Source organism: Somniosus microcephalus, unplaced genomic scaffold, assembly GCF_052327205.1.
Source record: "Somniosus microcephalus isolate GS21.2 unplaced genomic scaffold, FLI_Smic_1.0 unresolved_chr1, whole genome shotgun sequence".
In the NCBI taxonomy this organism is placed as follows: Eukaryota; Metazoa; Chordata; class Chondrichthyes; order Squaliformes; family Somniosidae; genus Somniosus; species Somniosus microcephalus.
In genome coordinates, this window is record NW_028225179.1 from 145,657,041 (window position 1) to 145,682,357 (window position 25,317).

General features: G+C 55.1%; 1 protein-coding gene across 1 annotated transcript in view; it reads left to right on the plus strand.

Annotated features, from left to right (window-relative positions):
• LOC147096194 (E3 ubiquitin-protein ligase TRIM39-like) overlaps window positions 1-25,317 on the plus strand; it is a 546,064-nt gene that overhangs the window by 341,805 nt on the left and 178,942 nt on the right. The window lies entirely within an intron of this gene.

Consider the following 25,317-nt stretch of genomic DNA (forward strand, 5'->3'; position numbering starts at 1 on the left):
GACATCTATTTATACCAAGAACAAAAGTGGACCCAGCACTGACCTCTCGGGGACACCACTTCCAATCTACCCCAATCGGAGCAACATCCATTTGTTTCCCGTCTGTCAACTAACTTTCTATCCAAGCTACAGAAAATGCTGGAAATGCTCAGCAGGTCAGGCAGCACCTGTGGAGAGAGAAACAGAGTTAACGTTTCAGGTCAATGACCTTTCATCAGAACTGAAAGAAGTTAGAAATTTAATAGTTTATAAGCCAGTGGAAAAGGGGAAAAGCGGGTGGAGATAAAAAACAAAAGGGAAAGTCTGTGATAGGGTGGAGGGCAGGAGAGATTAAATGACAAAAGGGATGATGGTGCAAGGCAAAAGAGGGTGGTAATGGGACAAGTAAAGGAACAAGAGATGGGTCGAGAGGAGCTGTAAATGGCAGCAGCAGAACCATTACCAGCAGCTGCTGTCCGAGAAAAAGGGAGCAGTGGTTCTGACCTGAAATTGTTGAACTCGATGTCGAGTCCGGAAGGCTGTAAAGCTCCTCATCGAAAGACAAGTTTCTGTTCCTCGAGCTTGTGTCGAGCTTCATTGAAACGGTGTTGGAGGCCGAGGACAGAGAGGTCAGAGCGGGAGTGGGATGGAGAATTCAAAGGAGAAGTGAGCAGAAGCTCGGGGTCGGGCTGGCGGACTGAAGGGAGGTGCCCGGCGGAGCGAGCGCCCAATCTGGGGGTTGGGTCTCCCCGATGTGGGGAGGGGATTGTAACCCCATTGCCCTCACATTCAATCTGCTTGTGGCACCGGGCGGGGGATGTTGGAGAGAGGCTGCGGCTGTGTCTCAGGGCCCTGGGGACAGGGACGGGGCCAGGCGGGGACAGCGCTCTCCCAGCACCGGCTGCTCCAGGCTGCCCAGGAGCAGTGAGCCGGGCTCTTTACCCTCGGGGCGCGAAGCCGCTGCTCAAACCGCCCAGCCCCGCGCACACCCGCGCGCTTTTTGAAACCCTCTGTGACGTCAGACGCTCGGGCCATTTTTTTCTCTTGTCCTGCCCGTTGACGTCACTGCGGGTTTATTTTTCGGACTCAGGCACCTTCTCGCCACCCATTGGATGTAGTTTTGAACTTGTATAACACCTTATTTAGATACACACACCATTATATCAATGGAAAAGTTGCAGTTTAGGCTCACTCGGCAGTTATGAGGTATTATAGATATAAAGAGAGACTTGAATACTTAGGCCACAATTTTATTGGAGGAGGCGAGTTGCCTGATGTGCGGGTTCCAGTCCCGCTGCCGGTTTCAGCTTCTGCCAAAAAAACATTTTCGCTTCAGTGGGTTCATTAAGCTCGCTACCCGGACCAATGAACAACTGGAAGGAAAAAGTAAGGCAAACAAGAAAGGCTGCGAGGAACTGAACTGAAATGACTTCTTGCTGTAACAGAGGTTTATTCAGTGCGTACTGTACAGTAACTCAATGTGCCCGACCCTCTATCCTCACACATCTCACAGCTCTCTGGAACCAGAAGCGGTCCACCTCCTGGGTCTGAGCTTGGGCTGAACTGCAACGTGTGAATATTAATTTGGATGGTATAATTTCGGCGGTAGGTTTTATGGGAATCCACCTTGCAGCGAAGCAGGTCTGGCAGTGTGGGACTGATCCCAAGGCTGTGGTTTCCTGCTCTTCACCTGTACCACCCACACAGTTTCCCTCTTCTGCCAGGACTGTCTTTCCTTCACAATTGTACTTTGCCTTCTCACTAGTTCGACCACATCCTGCTCTGCATAACCCTTACAAAGAATCCGAAGGCATTTCCTGGTAACGAAACAATCTGGTGTACTGTCGGCCCGAGTTTACAGACTGTCAAGGTGCACCTCTCTTCACACAACTGAAAGTCTGTCTTGTGGTCCACTCCTCCCCCCTTCAGTGATGGGGACTTTCCTTCTAACTGCAATAACAACATAAGAACTGGAGAGACGAGAGAAATACAGAGAACTTACAGCACAGAAACAGGCCATTCGGCCCATCTGGTCCATGCTCCACAGGAGCCTCCTCCCACCCGACTTCATCTCACTCGATCCTCATATCCTGCTATTCCTTTCTCCCTCATGTACATATCCAGCTTCCCCTTAAATGCACCTGTGCTATTTGCCTCAACCATCCACTGTGGTAGTGAGTTCCCCATTCTCGTCGCTCTGAGTGAAGAAGTTTCTCCTGAATTCCCGATTGGGATCATTCTCCCTACAGCAGTGGAGGTTAAGGGGAGATTTAATAAGATGTTTCAATATTATGAAGGGTTTTGCTAGAGTAAGTAGGGAGAAACTGTTTCCAGTATCAGGAGGGTCAGTAACTAAAGGACACAGATTGAAGGTGATTGGCAAAAGAGCAGATGCGACATGAGGAAACATTTTTTACACTGCGAGTTGTTATGATCTGGAATGCACTGCCTGAAAGGGCGGTGGAAACATAGAAGATAGGAGCAGGAGTAGGCCATTTGGCCCCTCGAGCCTGTTCCGCCATTTAATGAGATCATGGCTGATCATCCAAATTCAGTACCCTGTCTCTGCTTTCTCCCCATATCCTTTGATCCCTTTAGCCTTAAGAAATATATCTAACTCCTTCTTGAATATATTTAATGAATTGGCCTCAGCTGCCTTCTGTGGTAGAGAATTCCACAGGTTCACCACTCTCTGGGTGAAGAAATTCCTTCTCATCTCAGTCCTAAATGGCTCACCCCTTATCCTTAGACTGTGACCCCTGGTTCTGGACTCCCCGACCATCAGGAACATCCTTCCTGCGTCTAGCCTGTCCCGTCCTGTTAGAACTTTATTTTATTCGAAGCAGATGCAATAGTAACATTCCAAAAAGTATTGGATAATATAGTAATCTGGGATGTTATGATTAAGGTTATCCACCAGGTGGTGCTGTAGCTAATGCTGCTGCTAAGGTCAGAGGTTTGCTTCCTGTTAAGGTCAGAGGTTTGCTTCCTGTCAAGGTCAGCAAAGGTGGAATGCCAGGATGAAGGCATGAGGTTTGTTACTCTGTTTGTTTAATAAAATACTCATACTAGTTCCAAGATATCGCCTCTTCGGCTTCTTTTTCCACCACATGGACTTATCACATTTGGCGACGAGGTAAAAAGGACCCTGGATAAAGAATAGAAGTCTGCCAGGACTTTTAAACAACAAAATCACAAGCTGAAGTTAGCTACCAGTTGGAAGAGAGCATGGCTGCCATGGTTGGAAGAGAGCATGGCTGCCACGGTAGGAACGGTTTCCGCTTTTGATAGTCAAGCACAAACCTGGGAGGAATACTGTGAAGTGTTGGGTTATTTTTTTGAAGCAAATGAAATAAATGATGCCGGAAAAAGGAAAGCCATTCTGCTTAGTTCAGTGGGAAGCCAGACCTACAGTTTGATGAGGAATCTGCTCAGTCCTGAAAAGCCTGGAGACAAATCATTTGTTGAATTAGTGGCTTTGCTAAAAGAACATTTCAACCCTAAGCCTAGTGAGATTGTGCAATGGTTCAAGTTTAATTCAAGGAACAGGAAAGAGGAAGAGAGCGTAATGGACTATGTAGCAGTGATGCGTAAATTAGCGCAAGATTGCAATTATGTGAACAACCTGAAGGAAATGCTGCGAGGTAGGCTAGTTTGCAGAATTATGGACGACTGAATGCAACATAGATTATTATCCGAGACTGGGCTTACTTATGATAAAGCATTGGAACTTGCTCAAGCCATGGAGACAGCAAACCGAGATGTAAAAGAAATACAGGGTTCAGACAGGGCTAATGCTATGCAAGTTGCAGGTCAGGTTGTTGTGCACAAGTTGAACATGCGTCAGAAACCACAACGTGAGCATGTGAAGGCATGTTATAGATGCAAAGGCGATCACCTGGCGAGTGAATGCCGGTTTCTGGAGGAAGAGTGCTACAAGTGTGGGAAACAAGGATACATAAAACGAGCTTGCAGGGTGAAATCACCTGTGGAGGAATCCAAACCAAAAGGGGGAGGACAGCAAAACCAAGGGAGAGAAGTGAACAAACATGGTGCACACCACATCAGCGGGGAAGCTGAGGAAGAAGAGGACATGTTCCTAATGTACAGCATGTTAGAGAACATTCCAAAAGTGGCTCCTATCACATTGCAACTGACAGTAAATGACTCTAAGGTGAACTTTGAAGTGGATACAGGGTGCGGCATGACCATAATGAACAAGGCAGAGTACTCAAAATTGTGGAACTGTGCAAAAGTTCCAGAGTTAAAGCCTTGCTCCCTGCATCTTAAAACATATACAGGTGAACGAGTAGCGACATTAGGTACAGCTAATGTAACTGTGCAACACAGGGACACAGTGGAACAGCTACCTGTAGTTATAATATCGGGTACTGGACCAAACCTGTTAGGTCGGGGCTGGATAAAAGAACTTAAATTAGACTGGGGAGCAATACAACAAATAGATGCGGGCAAACAGTTGACTTTGCAAGAAGTGTTGAGTGAACATGAGAAGGTGTTCAAGGAGGAACTTGGCACATTTAATGACCCCCCAGCTAAGATTTATGTAGACAAGGAGGCACCACCAAGGTTTTTTAAACAACAACCTGTGCCTTATGCCATGAAGCCAAAGGTAGAGGCTGAGCTTGACCACCTATTGAGAGAGAACATACTGGAGCCAGTGAAATGTTCGGAATGGGCAGCTCCCATAGTACCTGTTTTGAAACCGGACAATTCGGTAAGACTCTGTGGAGATTATAAATTGACAGTCAATCGGGTGTCCAAACTAGAGCAGTATCCTATTCCCAGAACAGAGGATCTCTTTGCAAACCTGGCTGGAGGAAGGAAATTCACAAAGTTGGATATAAGTCATGCCTACTTGCAGATTACACTGGATGACGAATCAAAGAAGTATGTCACCATAAATACACACAAGGGCTTGTTTATATATAACCGCTTACCGCTTGTGTCTCATCTAGTCCAGCTATCTTCCAGAGGACAATTGAAGGTGTACTGCAAGGGATTCCACATGTTTCCATCTATCTGGATGACATTCTGGTGACGGGAAGAACCGACCAGGAGCATCTGAGCACTCTGAGAGAGGTACTACAGAGATTGGAGAGGGCAGGGTTCCGGCTCAAGAGGAGTAAGTGCACTTTCCTGGGGAATGAGGCAGTGCTCCTGGGACACAGAGTGGACGCCACCAGGCTCCATCCACTCAAGGAGAAGGTACAAGCACTGCAGGACGCCCCTGCTCCTACAAATGTGGCCGAGTTAAAAGTTTACCTGGGACTGCTGAACTATTAAAACAGGTTTTTACCAAACTTGTCAACTGTCTTAGCACCTCTTCACAAACTACTGCGCAAGGAGACACAGTGGCAGTGGGGAGAGGAGCAGGGGGTTTCATTTGAACAGTCCAAGAAACTGATGCTGTCGTCTGATGTGCTGGTTCACTACAATGCAGAGAAAGACATCATTCTCTCTTGTGACGCTTCACCTTATAGGGTGGGGGCAGTTCTTTCACACTGCATGGAAGATGGAACTGAAAGACCAATAGGGTTTATGTCCCGAACTCTAACACCAGCGGAAAAAACTATTCCCAGTTAGACAAAGAGGGGTTAGCAGTAATGTTTGGGTTACAGAGGTTCCACAAGTACATATATGGCAGGAAGTTCACCATATGCACCGATCATAAACCTCTTCTCTCTCTGTTCAATGAAATGAAAGCAGTTCCACAGATGGTGTCACCCCGGATCCAGAGGTGGGCAGTGACGTTGAGGGCATATGAGTATGTCATCGTCTACAAGGCGGGCAAATACCATGAGAACGCAGATGCCTTGAGCCGTCTTCCACTGCCAGGCACACCTATCCGTGCAGCTCCAGAGGACAGAGTTTTGATGTTGGAGGACACTGACACAACACTTGTGACTGCAGAGCAAGTAAGAACATGGACAGGTGAAGATCCAGTACTGTCTAAAGTTCGAGAATATGTGGTGAGGGGATGGCCACAACATCCGGAAGGGGCTGACTTCACACCCTACAGTGTCAGGAAAACAGAGCTGAGTGTGCAGGATGGTTGCGTGTTGTGGGGAGCGCGAGTGATTATTCCACAGTCAGCGCGACAGTCTGTCCTAGAGCAACTGCATCAGTGTCACCCTAGGGTCTCGCGTATGAAAGCCTTGGCTAGGAGTTACTTGTGGTGTCCAAAGCTAGATGAGGAGATAGAAAATCTAGTCAAGACATGCAGCACTTGTCAGGAACACCGGAAGGCACCAGCCGCGGCTCCTCTCCACCCCTGGGAGTGGCCGGATAAACCATGGAGAAGATTGCACTTAGATTATGCGGGTCCATTCATGGGGAAGATGTTCCTCATAATCATTGATGCACATTCCAAATGGATGGATGTTTATCCTGTAAATTCTGCTTCCATCACTATTACTATAGACTGCCTGCATCGGAGCTTCAGTAATCAAGGGCTACCGGAGATCGTGGTGAGTGACAATGCCACTTGTTTTGTGAGTACAGAGACAAAAGTGTTCTTGAGAAAAAATGGCATAGTGCAGGTGACCTCGGCTCCATATCATCCATCCTCGAATGGACTTGCGGAGAGAGCCGTACAAACATTTAAGGAGATGATGAAAAAAAGTGCAGAAGGGAGTTTAGCAGCCAAAGTGTCACGGGTTCTGTTCAGCTACAGAATAACACCTCAATCCACCACAGGACTCTCTCCTGCTGAGATGTTATTAGGTTGTAGACTATGCTCCACTCTTGACCATGTCCACCCAGACCTAAAAAGGAAAATGGAAAACAGACAAAGCAAACAAAAAGAGAACCATGACAAAAGAACAAAGAGCTGAAGTTTTGGAGAAGGAGATGCGATCCTTACCAGGAATTTCAGTTATGGACCAAAGTGGATTCCTGGCTTCATAGACTCAATGACAGGTCCAGTATCATACAAGGTCATGTTTGGAGATGGTAGGGTAGTACGCAGACATGTAGATCAGATACTTCCCAGACAAGGGGAAATTGAAATGAAGGTTCCAGATGCAATGACTGAAGACAGGGTTGCCCCCAGTTATCCAAGTGCATCTGTGGTGCCACCCCCAGGGACAGAGACAATTCCACAGGAACCTATTCGTCAAGAGGAAACCATTGTTGCAGTGTCAGATACTCTGAGCACTGCTCAGGAGCAGCTGGTGGCTTCACCAGAAACAAGCAGGGACTTTACTGTTAGACGTTCACAAAGTTCTCGCAAGCCACCAGAGAGATTGATACTGAACTGTTAGATTCATCAAGTATGGAAATCTTAAGGGGGGAGGGATATAGAAATCTGGGATGTTATGATTAAGGTTATCCACCAGGTGGTGCTGTAGCCAATGCTGCTGCTAAGGTCAGAGGTTTGCTTCCTGTTAAGTTCAGAGTTTTGCTCCCTGTCAAGGTCAGCAAAGGTGGAATGTCAGGATGCAGGCATGAGGTTTGTTACTCTGTTTGTTTAATAAAATACTCGTACTAGTTCCAAGATATCGCCTCTTTGACTTCTTGTTCCTCTACATGGATTTATCACAGATAAATACTTGAAAAGGAAATAAATTGCAGGGCTAGGAGGAGAGAGCAGGGGTGGGGGCGAGTGGGACGAATTGGACAGCTCTTTCAAAGGGCCAGGACAGGACTGATGGGCCGAATGGTCTCCTTCTGTGCTGTAAGATTCTTTGATTCTATTTAGAAATTGTTAAATGTAAAAAGTGACAAAATAAAAAGACTACAAGAGCCTTTGTCAGAAAGAACCTTAGGGACAAGTCTGCAAAAAAGAGCTTTCAATTGGAGTCACGGAAATAGACGGATCTCTCACTGTACCTCCTACATTACACAGTGAGCGGGATGACAATGGGAATCTGATACTAAGAGATTGGATGATGACTCTTTCCCGCGAGACGGTTTTCTCTGCTCCTCTCCATTGGTTCATGGGGGTGAGCACCTCTTCAGAGTGACCCTTCCTCATGTGTAAGCTGAGATAGTGAGTGGTGGAAGGCTATCTTATATGTGAGGGTGCCGGTCAGTTCCTTCAGTAACCCCTAGATGGCACCTTCACTTGTTTGTTTCCTTTTGCTAAATTGTTACTTGTTTACTTAATTGCCTTTTATCAGGTTCATTGGTTTCACCTGGTTTTGCTTGTATTTAAGTTCTGTGGTTTCTTCCCTCTGGGCTCAGTCCTGACAAGGGTGTTAGTCTTGACTAGGTGCTCTGTCTTGACTAGGTGCTCTGTCTTGACTAGGTGCTCTGTCTTGACTAGGTGCTCTGTCTTGACTCGGTGCTCTGTCTTGACTAGGTGCTCTGTCTTGACTAGGTGCTCAGTCTCGACTAGGTGCTCAGTCTCGACAAGCCTGTTGCCCCTGTGGTAGCTTGCCTTGACAAGCCGGTTGCCTTAGTGGTTGCTTGTCTTGAGCTCCTATGTCTACAACTGTTTATCTGTGTTATGTTTTGCTTGTATTAAGTTCTGTGGTTTTTCCCTTTGTTCTCGGTCTTGACAAGGTGCTGACAAGTTGCTCTGTCCTGACTAGGTGCTCAGTTTTGGACAAGCTGATTGTCCTGTGGTAGCTTGTCTTGAGCTTAGTTTGGACAAGCCGGTTGCCTCACAGTAGCTTGTCTTGAGTTCCTATCTTGACAAGCCGGTTGCCCTGAAGTAGCTTGTCTTGAGCTCAGTCTGGACAAGCCGGTTGCCTCATGGTAGCTTGTCTTGAGTTCCTATCTTGACTAGCCATTTGCCTATGTGGTAGCTTGTCTTGAGCTCCTATGTTTTGTAACTGTTTACCTGTGTGATTCTAGTAAAGTACTGTTATTTAAGACTGCATATCTGCTTCTCGCCTCGTCTGTCTGCACTTGGGTCCAGAACCAGCCTCGCTCGGACAGCACGGCCCCGTATCAACACGGCCCCGTGACAGCAACCCTGACATTATAACGGGGGGATGTAACACAGCGCAGCCGATCGCTGATAAATGAAAGAACTTGCATTTATATAGTGCCTTCCACAACCTGAAGATGTCCCAAAGCACTTTACAGCTATCTTGCCTGTGCCGGCTCTCTCAAAGACCGATCCAATTAGTCCCACTCCCCCCTGCTCTTTCCCCATAGCCCTGCAAAATTATCCTTCTCAAGTATTTACCAATTCCCTTTTGAAAGTTACTGTTGAAGCTGCTTGATCTGAGATTGTGACGGTGCCAGTCAGTTCCTTCTCTAGCCTCTAGATGGCACCTTCACTTGTTTGGCCCTCTTTTTGTAGGACAAAAAATAAATTGAACAAATAAACTGTAACTAAAACTCTAATAAATCTTTAAATAAAGCTTAACAAATCAAATTAAAATCTTGTCGTTTAAACCAATTATGCACTCCAGACCCCGCGGCACCCACCGTTCATGGAAGTGCTCGAGCGCGCCGGCGGACACCGCGTGCTTCATCTCCAGGGCCACCCGGGCGCGAACATGGCCGCGGAAGCGAGGGAGGCAATCTGGCTGGATGACCCCCTCGGCCGCCCGCTGCCTGGACCAATTAATGGCTTTTTTTGCCAGGCCCAGGAGCAGACCCACGAGGAGGTCCTCCAGCCTGCCCGCTCCCCTCCGCACCGGGTGACCGTAGATCAAGAGCGTGGGACTGAAGTGCAACCAAAAATCAAGGAGCAGCCCCTTCAAATAATGGAAGAGGGTCTGCAACCTCACACATTGAACATAAACGTGGAATACGGACTCCTCCAGACCGCAGAACAAACAGGCGGTCTGGGTGTCCGTAAATCTATTTAACAATATATTGCATGGGACTGCTCCGTGCAACACCCTCCAGGCCAAGTCCCCAATAGAACAAGGGAGGACTCCCGCATAGAGAGCCCTCCATTGGGGACCTCCACCTCCGCCGGAAGGCAAAACGGCATGCCACGGCGTGTCCGGACGGCAGGCGAAGATGACAAAGTGGAAGGTGTGCAGGAGCAGCCCGTACAGGAAACCCCTCCGTGCGGAATGAAAAGGCACGGAGGGCATCTCCTCGAGACGGCTCAAGTTGTGAGGCGCCGATCCCCGAGGGGAGTTTCGGGGCAGGGCGCCGATAAGGAATTCCGTCCGAACGGGGGAAAGCTCGGACGGGATCGCCCCACGCGCTTGAGCTGCCTCGTGGCACCGGGGTGCAGCGTCGCTTTCACCGCCTCGATGGCATCGACCGCGAGCCGGACGTTGTCCCAGGACATGCGCTGCGCCAACTCCTCCGGCGCCATCCAGCCCGCTCCTCCGCCATCGAGTAGGTCCCCGACTCTAGTCACCCTGCCAGGCACAACCCTGCGTTCCGCCAGCCACCCGAACTCGCGGACGTGGAGGTGCGGATTCCTGAACAGCGGCTCCCGGAGGACAGCCGCCATTCCTGACGGGGGAGAGCTCCGCCTGGAGGCGACGTAGTTCCAAACCCATAGCAGTTCCTGGTAGAAGACAGGCAGGTCCCGCAGGCTGCCATGCCTGCCGCCCACTTCCAAAAACAGGAGCTGCATGTCGTAATTGAGGCCGTGCAGCTGGCGGAAAAAATACGTCGCCAGCGCACACCATCTCGGAGGATTCTCGACGTACAGGTATCTCTGCAGCGTCTGAAGACGGAAAGTCACAGCCTGGGTGCGGAGGCACACCAACGCCTGACCGCCCTCCCTAAGCGGGAGACTCAGAACCGCGGCAGAGACCCAGTGCTTCCTTTTGTCCCAGAAGAAGTCGACGAGCTTCTTCTGTATCTTGGCGAGGTGCGTGGTGCTCCAGGCGAAGGGCCTGAACTCCTCCAGCAGGGAGTCCACCCGCCACTGACCCACCAGGAGTCCAGAACATTTCTTCCAGTTGATCTTGGCAGAGGATGTGTCCGAGTAAATCTGCTGGCATTCCCGCATCCTCCGCAAGTCAGTGGGATCCGTGACCGTGAGGAGCACGTCATCGGCGTAAGCCGAGAGGACCACCTCCACGCCCGGCCCTTGCAGAGCCAGTCCCGTCAACCTCTTCCGCAAGAGGCGCAGGAAAGGCTCTACGCAAATGGCATATAACTGGCCGGACATGGGGCATCCCTGACGCACCCCCCTCCCGAAGCGAAGGGGCGCCGTCAAGGACCCGTTAACTTTAATCAGACACTCCGCGGCAGCGTACAGAAGTCGGATCCGGGCGACAAAAAGCGTCCCGAACCCGAATGCGCGCAGAGTCCCGAAGAGATACTCGTGATCCACCCTGTCGAACGCCTTCTCCTGATCCAGGGAAAGGAAGGCGACCGACAGACCAGCCCTCTGGGAATGGTGGACCAGGTCCCGGACCAGATGGATGTTATCATGGATGGTCCGGCCCGGGACCGTGTAGGACTGGTCGGGGTGGATCATGTGGGCCAGCACGGCGCCTAGGCGAGCAGACATAGCCCTGGCAAAGATTTTATAGTCCGTGCTGAGGAGGGAGACGGGCGCCAGTTTTTAAGGAGGCGGAGATCACCCCTCTTAGGCAGCAGGACAATAACCGCCCTGCGCCAAGAGAGGGGCATCTCCCCGGTCGCCAGACTTTCCCCCAGGACCCGCGCTTAGTCGCCCCCCAAGACGTCCCAGAACGCCCTGTGGAACTCCACGGTCAGCCCGTCCAGCCCCGGGGACTTTCCCCTAGAGAGCTGGCGGAGGGCGCCGGTCAGCTCCTCCAGACTCAGAGGAGCGTCCAATTTTTCGGCGTCCTCCAGGCCGACCTTCGGCAGGTCCTCCCACAAAACTCCGCGCGCATCCTCGCTGGATGGATCCGGAGAGAACAGAGCCCCGTAATAGGCGTGGGTCTCCGCACGGATTCCCTCCGGATCCGAGACCAGAGATCCGTAGTCGGCCAGCAGCTCCAAGAGCTGCTTACGGACCCCTCGTCTTTTTTCCAGCGAGTAGAAGAAGGGGGAGCCGCGGTCCAGGTCCCGCAGGAACTGGATCTGCGACCTCACGTACGCGCCTCGGGACCCGACAAGCTGCAGGTCCTTCAGCGCTCCCTTCTTCTCTTCGTACCCAATCCGCAGGGCCGGGTCCTCGAAGACTTGACCGAGACGGGACTCCAGGTCGAGCACCTCCTTCTCCAACTGCCCGACCCGGGCCTCCCGCCTCTTGGTCGACCCCTTCGCGTACTCCTGACAGAAGAGACGGATGTGAGCCTTGCCCACATCCCACCATAGCCTCAAGGAGGGGAAGCCCCCCCCGCTTCCTTCTCCAGCCGGCCCAGAACCGACTAAACGAATCCCGGAACCGTGCGTCCTCCAGCAGCAGGTTGTTAAAGTGCCAATACGCGGAACCCCCCCCGTGTGCGCAGCGGAACGAGCTCCGCCCACACCAGGTGGTGGTCCGTGCACGGCACCGGCCGCATGGAAGCCGCCGGAACGCAGGAGACGTGTGCCCGGGAAATGTAGAGGCGGTCGATTCTGGACACTCCTCTCCCAGACCTCACGCAAGTGAAGGCGCTGGAGTCGGGATGGAGATTTCGCCAGACGTCCACGAAGTCGAGGGACCTGACCAGGTCCCTCAACTTCTCCATCGCTGCCGGGCATGGCAGGGTGCCCGTGCAGTCCCTCACCTCGAGGGTACAATTAAAATCCCCCCCGAGGATGATGCACTCGCCCGCGTCGATGGAGCCCAGAAGAGTGGACACTTCTTCAATGAAGCGCGCTTGCTGCGCACCGGCCCCAGGGGCGTACACGTTCACTAGATGGAGCGGCACGCCCCCCAGGCGAACAGTGACCTGGAGCAAGCGGCCCGGCACGAGCTCCTTGACCCCCAAGATCTCCGGCTGAAAATGCGGGGCCAGCAAGATAGCCACCCCACTGGAAACACTGGAGAGGTGACTCATGCTGACCCCTCCTTGCCACTCCAGGAGCCACGTGGCCTCGTCTCCCGGAACGGTGTGGGTTTCTTGCAGGAAGCACACCGCATACTTCCCGTCCCGAAGGACCGAAAAGTTATTAAATCTGCGGCTAGCTTCCCTGCTGCCGTTGATGTTGAGGCTGGCTATGGTTATCTTCATCTCAGAAGCATAGATCAACCTCTACTTATATCTAACGGGGGAAGGGAGAGCGGCCGCTAGTCAACTGCCACTCCCTTAGCAGCCCAGTGAGGAAGGACCGGAGCTGACGCAGCCCGAGCGGGCTCACTCCCGCGCCCGCGTCCATGGCTTTGACGGCGTTGTGGGCTGACCCGACGAGCAGCGCCAGGTCCAGCCATCTGTCAAGGGCCACCCGAATCCTGTGACGACCCTGGCACTTGGCCACAAAGTCCCGGAGTTCCTCGATGGGAATGAGGGGGGTCCCGGCGAGGGACGGGAGGTCATCCATCGCCTCATCGGCGATGGAATCCCAGTCGTCCTCCGCCCCCACCACCGAGTCCCCGTCCTCCTCCGGGGGGTCGCCACCGGCGGCCGACCCGTCCGTCACGCAGAGCGCAGTGAACGGCTCGGCCGCAACGGCCGGCCCCACCTCCGCCCGGATCCCACCCCCAGGATCGGTGGCGGAGGACTCCTCCCTGGGCTCCTGCAGGGGCGCCGGGCCAGAAGACGGCGGCGGTTCGGAGCCCCCCTCCGCCCCAGGCGCCGGAACGACCGGAGAGACTGGAGAGACCGGAGAATATGTAAATCCGATCTCCTCCAAGTCGCCCGACGCCAGAGACACAGACAGAGGGCCTTTCCCTACCACGCCACCGGCCTCCGACCCAGCAGAAGGGGTATTTCTTGTAAAATCCTCGACGAGGTCGAGCAGCACCTGGGAAAAGTCCTGGCCGCTTTGGGCGAGCTCATCTTCCGCGAGCTCGCCCGACCCAGACTCCAAGCCGCCCGACTCGTCGAGGGGTAACGCCACCGAAAGGGGATCGATCTCGGCCGCGGGTTGTTCCGCGACCCCCCCCCACGGGCAGGGTCTCGTCCCCATCCCCGGGAGGCACGAGCTGGGCAGACACCTCTGCCTCAGCCTCCCCAGGGACAGGCGACCCCTGCCGATCGCTCACGATGGTGACAGCGGTGGGGTGGGGCGCAGTACCCGCGGCGGGCGACGACTCCCCCTGACCGGAGGGACCTTCCTCCTCCTGGCCCTCCTCCTCCTCCTGGGGGTCGCGCCTTCTTTTTAAAGTGGAGGGATAGGGGGAGACCTCCATTTCTGCAGTGGCCTCCCCTGCTCCCTCCGGTGGAGCAGGTTCGTCGGGTCCCCCGGGCCCAAGCCCGGCCGCAGGTCTGAACACTCACGCCTCAGCGGTCGCGGCCACATGCTCGGGCACGAGGTCCCCCCCACTTTCGCTCCCCGCGATCAGCGCAGCAATGCTTTCGGGCGTCAGGGGCTCCATGTCATGCGGCACGCCCTCCACGGGGGGACCCGCCCTACGGTGTTTATTTTTCCCCCGCGCCTTCCTCCCGACCGGACACACTTCCTCCCCCTCGCCGGAGGCCTGGACGGCATCGACCTCCGATGACGACCGCACCCCGGTAGTATTTGTTTGGGGGGGGCACGGCCAGACCCGGGGGGAGGAGCGGCGGCGGCGCCAGCCTCGGCCACGCCAGACGACCTGGCGGCCTTGGAGGCGGGGCAATTTTTTCGTACATGCCCCACCTCCTTGCAGGCGTGGCACCGCACGCCGTCCGTCGTCCAGAAGACGTGGTGAAGGGTCCCCTCATGGAGGACCAAAAAAGCCCCGTCCGTCTCCCCCTCCCGCGCCAGCTGAACAAAGGCCTGGCGCCGGAAGGAGAAGACATGGCGAAGGCTGGCTTCCCGGAATCCGAGCGGGATCGGCGTGATCCCCGACCTCACCTCCCCGAGTTGGAGCAAGTGGGGGAGGAGGAGCTCACCCGAGATGTAGGGCGGGACGTTCGATAACACGACCCTCTGCGCGGTGGCCTCTAGAGGGTCCACCGGCAGGAAGGTCCCGCCCACGGTGAACCCCTCGGTGATGGCCAGGGCCACCGCCCGCTCCGACTCCAGGAAGAACACAGCCTTCCCATACATTTTCGAGGCGGCGAGTATGGCTGGAGGGCCGACAACCCCAGCCATGGCCTTCACGCATGCCTCGATGGTCATGTTGGGGTGGGTGTAGCTCTTCACCCCAAGCTTCTTTGTTATCAGTCGGAACGGCGACGGGGCAGCAGCAGAAGCGGGAGTAGCCGCGGCTTTGGTCGCCACCGCCCCATATGTTCTTGCCGGCCCCGTCACCACCGCAGATGTGGAAGCCATAGTGGGGTGGCTCTTTAAAGAGCTACACACACCCCAAGTCACAGGCCTGAAGGTGTTAATGGCCTTGGTAAAAAAGACTTCCCTTGAGCAGAGAGGGTGTAAAGTAACTGGCCCGCCTCTCCCCCTGATGGAATTAATTGGGAGAGGGGCCTTTTTTTCCCCCTGCTCAAGTGGCAATTAGTAGATTTAAAGAGGGTGCCTTTCCAGAGAGGCAAAGCGAGGACAAAGAGAGAGAGAGAGGGGGGGTGGGAAGGAGGGGGGGCCGCAAAGGCAGGGTCCCCACTCAAGGTGGTGTTCGGTGGGTGGGTGTCGGCAGGGTGCACTCCCCGATGGAAAAACAAAGTCTTAGGCAGATGGTCTTCGGGCAGGGGGAGAAGATGTCTTCGCCTGGGTAGGCTGGAGAAAGCCCAGGCTCAGCCCCACACCAGGTCTTCTCACTTTAAGGGAAAAAGCTTCACCTGGGCAGGCTCCAGCTAACCCAGGCCAGGCTTTCCGGCCCGTCTTCTTTCCTCCCCCTGCCTAGAATGCAAAGTCTTTAGGGGAATGCACAAAAGACACCCACCTGCAGATGTTGAAAGATGCAGCAGCTCCTCCCCTCCTTCCAAGTTGGAGCTGAGTGGTATTCCTCTCCCCTCTCTCCCTCTCCTAGACTGGAGGCCAAATTGGGAGGCAGTGATGGAAGGCCTCTCCAGTTATAATGCTGGCCTCCTCCTCTGTCCTCTACTCCTCCCTCACCAGGCACCTCGGTAAATGATGTTGGTTGAAGTTGGTAGGTTGCTAGTAGTGGTGGCCTAGGGTCACTCCTTCCCCTCCACTCCCAGGCCAAGGCGACCACCACCTCCTACACAGCAGCAGCAGCACAACCTGCTCCACTGAGAGCAAGGTCTAGAATGAGGTTTAGTGACGGTGCCAGTCAGTTCCTTCTCTAGCCTCTAGATGGCACCTTCACTTGTTTGGCCCTCTTTTTGTAGGACAAAAAAATAAATTGAACAAATAAACTGTAACTAAAACTCTAATAAATCTTTAAATAAAACTTAACAAATCAAATTAAAATCTTGTCGTTTAAACCAATTATGCACTCCAGTCCCCGCGGCGCCCACCGTTCACGGAAGTGCTCGAGCATGCCGGCGGACACCACGTGCTCCATCTCCAGGGCCACCCGGGCGCGAACATGGCCACGGAAGCGAGGGAGGCAATCTGGCTGGATGACCCCCTCGGCCGCCCGCTGCCTGGACCAATTAATGGCTTTTTTTGCCAGGCCCAGGAGCAGACCCACGAGGAGGTCCTCCAGCCTGCCCGCTCCCCCCCGCACCGGGTGACCGTAGATCAAGAGCGTGGGACTGAAGTGCAACCAAAAATCAAGGAGCAGCCCCTTCAAATAATGGAAGAGGGGCTGCAACCTCACACATTGAACATAAACGTGGAAAACGGACTCCTCCAGACCACAAAACAAACAGGCGGTCTGGGTGTCCGTAAACCTATTTAACAATATATTGCATGGGACTGCTCCGTGCAACACCCTCCAGGCCAAGTCCCCAATAGAACAAGGGAGGACTCCCGCATAGAGAGCCCTCCATTGGGGACCTCCGCCTCCGCCGGAAGGCAAAACGGCACGCCACGGCGTGTCCGGACGGCAGGCGAAGATGACAAAATGGAAGGTGTGCAGGAGCAGCCCGTACAGGAAACCCCTCCATGCGGAATGAAAAGGCACGGAGGGTATCTCCTCGAGACGGCTCAAGTTGTGAGGCGCCGATCCCCGAGGGGAGTTTCGGGGCAGGGCGCCGATAAGGAATTCCGTCCGAACGGGGGAAAGCTCGGACGGGATCGCCCCACGCGCTTGAGCCGCCTCGATACACCTCGTGGCGCCGGGGTGCAGCGTCGCCTTCACCGCCTCGATGGCATCGACCGCGGGCCGGACGTTGTCCCAAGACATGCGCCGCGCCAACTCCTCCGGCGCCATCCAGCCCGCTCCTCCACCATCGAGTAGGTCCCCGACTCTGGTCACCCTGCCAGGCACAGCCCTGCGTTCCGCCAGCCACCCGAACTCGCGGACGTGGAGGTGCGGATTCCTGAACAGCGGCTCCCGGAGGACAGCCGCCATTCCTGATGGGGGAGAGCTCCGCCTGGAGGCGACGTAGTTCCAAACCCATAGTAGTTCCTGGTAGAAGACAGGCAGCTCCCGCAGGCTGGCACGCCTGCTGCTCACTTCCAAAAACAGGAGCTGCATGTCGTAATTGAGGCCGTGCAGCTGGCGGAAAAAATACGTCGCCAGCGCACACCATCTTGGAGGATTCTCGACGTACAAGTATCTCTGCAGTGTCTGAAGATGGGAAGTCGCAGCCTGGGTGCGGAGGCACACCAACGCCTGACCGCCCTCCCTAAGCGGGAGACTCAGAACCGCGGCAGAGACCCAGTGCTTCCTTTTGTCCCAGAAGAAGTCGACGAGCTTCTTCTGTATCTTGGCGACAAACGCAGGGGGAGGGATCAAAGTGACGAACCGGTACCACAACATGGCGGCCACCAGTTGGTTTATGACCATCGCTCGACCCCTGTAGGACAACACTCGGAGCAATCCTGTCCAGCGTCCTAAGCGAGCGGTGACTTTGGCCTCCAACTCTTGCCAGTTCGCCGGCCAGGCGTCCTCGGCAGGGCTGAGGTAGACTCCCAAGTAGAGGAGGTGCGCGGTGCTCCAGGCGAAGGGCCTGAACTCCTCCGGCAGGTAGTCCACCCGCCACTGACCCACCAGGAGTCCAGAACATTTCCCGCAGTTGATCTTGGCGGAGGATGCGTCCGAGTAAATCTGCTGGCATTCCCGCATCCTCCGCAAGTCAGCGGGATCCGTGACTGTGAGGAGCACGTCATCGGCGTAAGCCGAGAGGATCACCTCCACGCCCGGCCCTTGCAGAGCCAGTCCCGTCAACCTCTTCCGCAAGAGGCGCAGGAAAGGCTCTACGCAAACGGCATATAACTGGCCGGACATGGGGCATCCCTGACGCACCCCCCCCCCGAAGCGAAGGGGCGCCGTCAAGGACCCGTTAACTTTAATCAGACACTCCGCGGCAGCGTACAGAAGTCGGATCCGGGCGACAAAATGCGTCCCGAACCCGAATGCGCGCAGAGTCCCGAAAAGATACTCGTGATCCACCCTGTCGAACGCCTTCTCCTGATCCAGGGAAAGGAAGGCGACCGACAGACCAGCCCTCTGGGAATGGTGGACCAGGTCCTGGACCAGATGGATGTTATCATGGATGGTCCGGCCCGGGACTGTGTAGGACTGGTCGGGGTGGATCATGTGGGCCAGCATGGCGCCTAGGCGAGCAGACATAGCCCTGGCAAAGATTTTATAGTCCGTGCTGAGGAGGGAGACCGGGCGCCAGTTTTTAAGGAGGCGGAGATCACCCCTCTTAGGCAGCAGGACAATAACCGCCCTGCGCCAAGAGAGGGGCATCTCCCCGGTCGCCAGACTTTCCCCCAGGACCCGCGCGTAGTCGCCCCCCAAGACGTCCCAGAACGCCCTGTGGAACTCCACGGTCAGCCCGTCCAGCCCCGGGGACTTTCCCCTAGAGAGCTGGCGGAGGGCGCCGGTCAGCTCCTCCAAACTCAGAGGAGCGTCCAATTTTCCGGCGTCCTCCAGGCCGACCTTCGGCAGGTCCTCCCACAAAACTCCGCGCGCATCCTCGCTGGACGGATCTGGAGAGAACAGAGCCCCGTAATAGGCGAGGGTCTCCGCGCGGATTCCCTCTGGATCCGAGACCAGAGATCCGTCGTCGGCCAGCAGCTCCAAAAGCTGCTTACGGACCCTCCGTCTTTTTTCCAGCGAGTAAAAGAAGGGGGAGCCGCGGTCCAGGTCCCGCAGGAACTGGATCCGCGACCTCACGTACGCGCCTCGGGACCCGACAAGCTGCAGGTCCTTCAGCGCGCCCTTCTTCTCTTCGTACACCATCCGCAGGGCCGGGTCCTCGAAGACTTGACCGAGACGGGACTCCAGGTCGAGCACCTCCTTCTCCAACTGCCCAACACGGGCCTCCCGCCTCTTGGTCGACCCCTTCGCGTACTCCTGACAGAAGAGACGGATGTGAGCCTTGCCCACATCCCACCATAGCCTCAAGGAGGGGAAGCCCCCCCGCTTCCTTCTCCAGCCGGCCCAGAACCAACTGAACGAATCCCGGAACCGTGCGTCCTCCAGCAGCAGGTTGTTAAAGTGCCAATACGCGGACCCCCACCCCGTGCGCGCAGCGGAACGAGCTCCGCCCACACTAGGTGGTGGTCTGTGCACGGCACCGGCCGCATGGAAGCTGCCGGAACACAGGAGACGTATGCCCGGGAAATGTAGAGGCAGTCGATCCTGGACGCTCCTCCCCCAGACCTCACGTAAGTGAAGGCGCTGGAGTCGGGATGGAGATTACGCCAGACGTCCACCAAGTCGAGGGAACCGACCAGGTCCCTCAATTTCTCCATCGCCGCCGGGCATGGCAGGGTGCCCGTGCGGTCCCTTGCCTCGAGGGTACAATTAAAATTCCCCCCGAGAATGACGCACTCGCCCACGTCGATGGATCCCAGAAGAGTGGACACTTCATCAAAGAAGCGCGCTTGCTGCGCACCGGCCCCAGGGGCGTACACGTTCACTAGATGGAGCGGCACGCCCCCCAGGCGAACAGTGACCTGGAGCAAGCGGCCCGGCACGAGCTCCTTGACCCCCAAGATCTCCGGCTGAAAATGCAGGGCCAGCAAAATAGCCACCCCACTGGAAACACTGGAGAGGTGACTCATGCTGACCCCTCCTTGCCATTCCAGGAGCCACGTGGCCTCGTCTCCCGGAACGGTGTGGGTTTCTTGCAGGAAGCACACCGCATACTTCCCGTCCCGAAGGACTGAAAAGTTATTAAACCTGCGGCTAGCTTCCCTGCTGCCGTTGATGTTGAGGCTGGCTATGGTTATCTTCATTTCAGAAGCATAATTCAACCTCTACTTATGACTAACGGGGGAAGGGAGGGCGGCCGCTAGTCAACCGCCACTCCCTTAGCAGCCCAGTGAGGAACGACCGGAAGTGACGCAGCTCGGGCGGGCTCACGCCCGCGTCCGCGCCCATGGTCTTGAAGGCGACGCGGGCCGACCCGATGAGCAGCGCCAGCCCCGGCCATCTGTCGAGGGCCAGCCGGGTCCTGTGACGACCCTGGCACGTGGCCACAAAGTCGGGGAGTTCCTTAATGGGAATGAGGGGGGTCCTGGCGAGGTACGGGAGGTCATCCATCGCCTCAACGGCGATGGAATCCCAGTCGTCCTCCGCCCCCACCACCGAGTCCCCGTCCTCCTCCGGGGGGTCGCCACCGGCGGCCGACCCATCCGTCATGCAGAGCGCAGCGAACAGCTCGGCCACAACGGCCGGCCCCGCCTCCGCCCGGATCCCACCCTCAGGATCGGTGGCGGAGGATTCCTCCCTGGGCTCCTGCAGGGGCGCCGGGCCAGTAGACGGCGGCGGTTCGGAGCCCCCCTCCGCCCCAGGCGCCGGAATGTCCGGAGAGACCAGAGAGACCAGAGAATATGTAAATCCGATCCCCTCCAAGTCGCCCGGCGCCAGAGACACAGACAGAGGGCTTTTCCCTACCACGCCACCGGCCTCCGACCCAGCAGAAGGGGTATTTCTTGTAAAATCCTCGACAAGGTCGAGCAGCACCTGGGAAAAGTCCGGACCGCTCTGGGCGAGCTCATCTTCCGCGAGCTCGCCCGACCCAGACTCCAAGCCGCCCGACTTGTCGAGGGGTAACGCCACCGATAGGGGATCAATCTCAGCCGCGAGTTGTTCCGCGACCCCACCACGGGCAGGGTCTCGTCCCCATCCCCGGGAGGCACGAGCTGGGCAGACACCTCTGCCTCAGCCTCCCCAGGGACAGGCGACCCCTGCCGATCGCTCACGATGTTGACAGCGGTGGGGTGGGGCGCAGTACCCGCGGCGGGCGACGACTCCCCCTGACCGGAGGGACCTTCCTCCTCCTGGTCCTCCTCCTCCTCCTGGGGGTCGTGCCTTCTTTTTAAAGTGGAGGGATAGGGGGAGACCTCCATTTCTGCAGGGGCCTCCCCTGCTCCCTCCGGTGGAGCAGGCTCGTCGGGTCCCCCGGGCCCAAGCCCGGCCGCAGGTCTTAACTCTCCCGCCTCAGCGGTCGCGGCCACATGCTCGGGCACGAGGTCCCCCCCACTGTCACCCCCCGCGATCAGCGCGGCAATGCTCTCAGGAGTCAGGGGCTCCATGTCATGGTGCACGCCCTCCACGGGGGGACCCGCCCTACGGTGTTTATTTTTCCCCCGCGCCTTCCTCCTGACCGGACACACTTCCTCCCCCTCGCCGGAGGCCTGGACGGCATCGACCTCCGACGACGACCGCACCCCGGTAGTATTTGTTTGGGGGGGGCACGGCCAGACCCGGGGGGAGGAGCGGCGGTGGCGCCAGCCTCGGCCACGCCAGACGACCTGCCGGCCTTGGAGGCTGGGCAATTTTTTCGTACATGCCCCACCTCCTTGCAGGCGTGGCACCGCATGCCGTCCGTCGTCCAGAAGACGCAGTGAAGGGTCCCCTCATGGAGGACCGAAAATGCCCCATCAGTCTCCCCCTCCCGCGCCAGCTGAACAAAGGCCTGGCGCCGGAAGGAGAAGACATGGCGAAGGCTGGCTTCCCGGAATCCGAGCGGGATCGGCGTGATCCCCGACCTCACCTCCCCGAGTTGGAGCAAGTGGGGGAGGAGGAGCTCACCCGAGATGTAGGGCGGGACGTTCGATAACACGACCCTCTGCGCGGTGGCCTCTAGAGGGTCCACCGGCAGGAAGGTCCCGCCCACGGTGAGCCCCTCGGTGATGGCCAGGGCCACCGCCCGCTCCGACTCCAGGAAGAACACAGCCTTCCCATACATTTTCGAGGCGGCGAGTATGGCTGGAGGGCCGACAACCCCAGCCATGGCCTTCACGCACGCCTCGATGGTCATGTTGGGGTGGGTGTAGCTCTTCACCCCAAGCTTCTTTGTTATCAGTCGGAACGGCGACGGGGCAGCAGCAGAAGCGGGAGTAGCCGCGGCTTTGGTCGCCACCGCCCCATATGTTCTTGCCGGCCCCGTCACCGCCGCAGATGTGGAAGCCATAGTGGGGTGGCTCTTTAAAGAGCTACACACACCCCAAGTCACAGGCCTGAAGGTGTTAATGGCCTTGGTAAAAAAGACTTCCCTTGAGCAGAGAGGGTGTAAAGTAACTGGCCCGCCTCTCTCCCTGATGGAATTAATTGGGAGAGGGGCCTTTTTTTCCCTCTGCTCAAGTGGCAATTAGTAGATTTAAAGAGGGTGCCTTTCCAGAGAGGCAAAGAGAGGACAAAGAGAGAGAGAGAGGGGGGGTGGGAAGGAGGGGGGGCCGCAAAGGCAGGGTCCCCACTCAAGGTGGTGTTCGGTGGGTGGGTGTCGGCAGGGTGCACTCCCCGATGGAAAAGCAAAGTCTTAGACAGATGTTCTTCGGGCAGGGGGAGAAGGTGTCTTCGCCTGGGTAGGCTGGAGAAAGCCCAGGCTCATCCCCACACCAGGTCTTCTCACTTTAAGGGAAAAAGGCTTCACCTGGGCAGGCTCCAGCCAACCCAGGCCAGGCTTTCCGGCCCATCTTCTTTCCCCCCCCCGCCTAGAATGCAAAGTCTTTAGGGGAATGCACAAAAGACACCCACCTGCAGATGTTGAAAGATGCAGCAGCTCCTCCCCTCCTTCCAAGTTGGAGCTGAGTGGTATTCCTCTCCCCTCTCTCCCTCTCCTGGACTGGAGGCCAAATTGGGAGGCAGTGATGGAAGGCCTCTCCAGTTATAATGCTGGCCTCCTCTGTCCTCTACTCCTCCCTCTCCAGGCACCTCTGTAGATGATGTTGGTTGAAGTTGGTAGGTTGCTGGTAGTGGTGACCTGGGGTCACTCCTTCCCCTCCACTCCCAGGCCAAGGCGACCACCACCTCCTACACAGCAGCAGCAGCAGCAGCAGCACAACCTGCTCCACTGAGAGCAAGGTCTAGAATGAGGTTTAGTGACAGTGCCAGTCAGTTCCTTCTCCAGCCTCTAGATGGCACCTTCACTTGTTTGGCTCTAGCCCTTTGTTAATTGTTCCTAGCCTCCTGTGTTAATTCTTAACGGCCTGTTAGCTGTTCATTGGTTGCACCTGGTTTTCTTGGTATATAAGTTCTGTGGTTGCTTCATTCCTTGCTCAGTCCTAATCGGGGACTGGCCTTTGCTCTGTGGCTCCTGGCTTTAACTAGTTGGCTGCCATGGTTCTCTCGAGCTCTGTATTTAAGATGTATCTCGAGCTCTGTATTTAAAATGTATCTCGAGCTCTGTATTTAAGATGTAACTAACTTTGTGTTCTTGTTGTTCTTAGTCTTGATAAGGTGCTGGGCTGGACTAGCGTGTTGCCATGCTGGTGCTTGTCTTGAGCTTTGTATTGAGAAGCCTGTTACCCCTGCGGCAGCCCCTCGTGATAGCTTGTCTCGAGTCTTGTCTCGGCAAGCTGGTTGCGCTTGTGGTAAGCTTATCCCAGCTCAGTATGGACAAGTATGTTGCCTCATGGAAGCTGTCCTGAGTTCCTATTCTTGACTAGCCGTTTTGTAACTTGTCTTGAGTTTTATGTATATTGTTCTTGTCTCGAGTTCTTACGTATGCTGTTGTGTTCCTTGTATGAATCTAGTTATGTGTGAATCTAGTTAAGTAATGAATAAAGTACTGTTCCTTAAGATTGTATACCTGCCTCTAGCCTGGTTTCTGCACTTGGGTCCAGAACCTACCTTGCCCGGAGAGCACGGCCCCGTATCTACACGGCCCCGTGGCTCCCCAACCCTGACAGAGATGGATTGGCACATTCCCAATCAAACACAAGAGGGGCAGAGGGAGCGATGGAAGGTGAGCAGGGTAACAGAGACAAAGGGAGGGCACGTCACAGAGAGGAGCAGAACTTCCTCGCTGTAAGAGCCATAAAAGCTTAAGAAAATACTTTAAAATAGTGGCTAAATGGCATAATACAGTTAATTTACCTGAACGACTTATTGTATTAAGAAACCCCCTATTTTCTTGCTCCAGTAGTATAGTCCGACACCCCCTTCATTCTTGCCACAATGGAACAGTCCCTAAGCCACACATGGGTGCAGCCATCTTACAGTTTTAAACTGCACGTGGTGAAAGAGGCAGAAGCTGTGAGGTTTGGAGCAGTACAGTTTTTGACCGTGTTCGTTTATACGTGTTTGCTTTGTAATTCTGTTTGTTAAGTGTTATAGTAAACCGTTTAAAAGACAAAGCTATGTTTGGGAACGTTTTATTTCGACACGCGTCTACTCGATGTTAAAAGCCCCACAGCCCAGTGGCCTGCCTGTTTGGAAACTAAGAAGCGCCACTACATTAGTCAAAAACTAGCTCCCTAAGAAGGAAGGGACAGAATCGTCGGTGAACGTATACATGAATGGTCACGGAGCCAGACGACAATTTAAGAAAGCGAAGGTACAGTTGACTGCTACTTGCTTTGTTCATTCTGTTGAGAAGCTAAATAAGAGCTGCGGGTAAAATGGCCGAGGCCTTACGGAGCCAGGAGCTTCCCCCAGCCAGAAGGATTGCTGGCCAAAAGAGGGAAATAAAGCTCACCCCAAAGGCAAGGGAAGAGAAGTTACATAGAAGCATAGGTGCAAGGAAGGCTAAATTAGTTCAGATAACTGGAAAAATGAAGATAATTGATCGTCTCATGGAAGATAATGCTAATATTAAGAAAGCTGAAGACATGATGTATTACGATTTCTCCAAGCTGCATGAAGAATTTAATATACTCAATGAAGATGTATTAGCACTTCTGTCTGAAGAAGAGGGAAACACCGATCAGCACGACTGGTTTGATCATAAATCAACCAGCATTAAGGACTATATCAAGGCCACGGAGCAGTGGATGTTAAAAATTCGTCAAGATGCTGATACAGCAGAGAAAGATAAGGTTGACGATGAAGTCGGACCAGACGATAGCATTTCAGAGACTTCCGCCAGACCGAGCAAAAATCGAAAAGAAGGTAGCTCTGTTTCTGGACGCAGGTCAGTCGCTTCTACCACAAGCTCGGCGCGACGCATGAGAGCGGAGGCTGAACGGGCGGCG